The sequence below is a fragment of the Gossypium raimondii genome, chromosome 1, assembly GCF_025698545.1.
Source record: "Gossypium raimondii isolate GPD5lz chromosome 1, ASM2569854v1, whole genome shotgun sequence".
Taxonomy (NCBI): domain Eukaryota; kingdom Viridiplantae; phylum Streptophyta; class Magnoliopsida; order Malvales; family Malvaceae; genus Gossypium; species Gossypium raimondii.
In genome coordinates this window covers 33,266,956-33,269,520 of record NC_068565.1, presented here as the reverse complement: position 1 = coordinate 33,269,520, position 2,565 = coordinate 33,266,956, and positions in this window count along the sequence as shown.

The following is a 2,565-nucleotide window of genomic DNA, read 5'->3' as shown; positions in this document are numbered from 1 at the left end:
ATATCGTCAAAGAACACTACTGACTTCCTCAACAACTTCTTGAAGACTGAGTTCATCAGTAACTAAAAGCTTGAGGGAGCATTGGTAAAGCCAATGGGCATAATCAAAAATTCATAATGCCCTTCATGTGTACGAAAAGTTGTCTTAAAAATGTCTGAATCATGCATTTGGATCTGATGATATCCTGATCGTAGGTCCAACTTAGAGAAAACCAGAGCTTGTCCAAGCTCGTCAAGTAACTCCTCTATAACATGTATAGGAAAATGATCATTAATGGTAAGTTGGTTGAACTATCGGTAGTCCAGGCACAGTCTCCAACTCTCATATTTCCTTTTCACCATCACAATAGAATATGCAAAAGGGTTGCTACTATCCCTAATAACCCCTGCCTGGAGCATTTCTTGTATAAGCTTTTCAAACTCTGTCTTTTGAAGGGAAGGGTATCTATAGGGTCTGATATTCACCACCTTAGTCTAATCTTGTAAGGAAATTTTATGGTCTTATAGTCTATTTGGAGGTAACCCCTTGACACTCGGAAAAGATCTTGAAATTCAAGCAGAAGCTGTTGCAAGTCCCCCTGATTGGCACAGGTAACAGACTCAAGGCTATCTGTTGGTCAGAAGTACATAGCATAAAGTAGGGGATGGTTGCATTCATTTGTAAACACTTAGAAAGTTGGTAACCCGAAAGGAGTTGTAACCCTCCTAGAACAACACCATTAAGACTACATTTATGACTTTCATATTCAAATTGCATAGTAAGTGACCTGAAATTCCACACAATTGATTACAAGGTCAACAGCCACTAAATCTCTAAAACTACACCACACCCTTTAACTGGTAAAATCATGAAATCAATAGCAAACTCTTGCCCTACATAATCCTCTAGTAGTTAAGCTCCCACCATTAGCTAGCATGACCTTCAACTGACAAGACTGTTCCACAGACAATTTCAATCTTTTAACCAGCTTGGTATCAACAAAGTTGTGCGTACTACCCAAGTCCACCAAGATAATCACCTCCACTTTTCCCATCTTAACTACTATCATCATGGTGTTATGCCCTTGAAACCCTTTTAATGCATATAAGGACAGTACTAGGTGAATTTTCAAGTTCTTGGTCCAAACTCTCTAATTGTTCAGGACAATCCTAAAATTCCTCCACTATTGGGCCTTTGGGGTCTCCCAAGAGTTCAAGTTGGGGTTCTACTATGAGCTGGTAGAATTGTGATTTGGCACATTTATGTTTTGATGCATACTTGGAGGCACACCAGAAGCATAGGCACTTCCTTCTGCATTCTTCTATTTCAAATTCAGACAATGACTTAACAGGTGGCTTCTTACTATTGGAGATTGAATTAGAACCCACATTAAAGTTTGGTGCAGTTATTGGAGTTGTTACTCAAGAAATGGAAAATAAAGGTCTAGAGTAACCTCCACTACCCCCAAATGCTACCCTTTTCTTTTGAGTAGTGGACATTATCTCCTCCACTTGTTTAGCTAAAGAATACCCTTCCACTGAGGTTTGTAGCTTAAACAACTTAAGATACTATCATATCTCCGATTTAAAGTTGTAAACAAATATGTTCAAAGCATAACTTTCAGGTAAATGTAACTGGTTTAGTATACTCACAAATTGGTCGTGGTGGGCATCCACTGTTCCCTGTTGTTTGAGAGCAACAAGTTCAGTCACAGGGTCGAGGGCTGTGGAAGAACCAAACCTATCCTTGAGGCCTCTAGCATATGTGTCCCAAGTGATCTGGTGAAGGCCCCCATGTTTTTGGAAGAATAAGTGGTGCCAATCCAGAGCCTTTCTATCCATGTGAAGCATAGTTGTTCTGACTTTAGTTTGTTCCTGTAACCTTTTAGCCTCAAAAAATTATTCTAGCTTAGACCACCAGCTTTGAAAATCCTCACCGTCAAACCTCAGACAGCCAAACTTGAGTATTCTCCCAACAGATTCTATGGAACTAGGGTTAGAGAAGAGCCCTAGGTGCCCACTATCCTGCATCGGTGAAAGCACCAGTGATTTTTTGGGTACAAACCCTGAAGGTAAGCCACCTAAAACCCCTTTTCCCTTGTCTAAAAAGTGGCTAGAGGGTGTCGTTGATGTCAGTCCCATATACTGTTCAAAAAGACCCTTCATTTTCGAACGCATTTCTTCATGAAACTCCTTCAATTGTGAATCTATTCTAACGTCCACTTGTGCCAAGTCTGTTTGTAGCTGTGACAATTCCTTCTGCATCTCTCCTATGTCTTTCTGCAACCTAGTAGTTACACCACCGCTAGACATGAGGATCGTTGGACCTCTATACCTTTGGTACGTAACAGAAATATAGAGAAGTTCACAAGAGATAAAGAGGGAAAGTAAGAAAGAAGAATAGGGAAGAAGGAGCACGAGAGAAGAGAGAATTAGTTGAGAAATTCAATCCTGTATTTTCATAACTATCCTTGCCATTTGTCTGGTAGCTAAACAACAAAATAACGGATTCAAGACAATTGTACATTCTAGCTAGTACGATCCATTTCATTAAACTATCTTAAGGGTTGCAAAACATACCATAGCC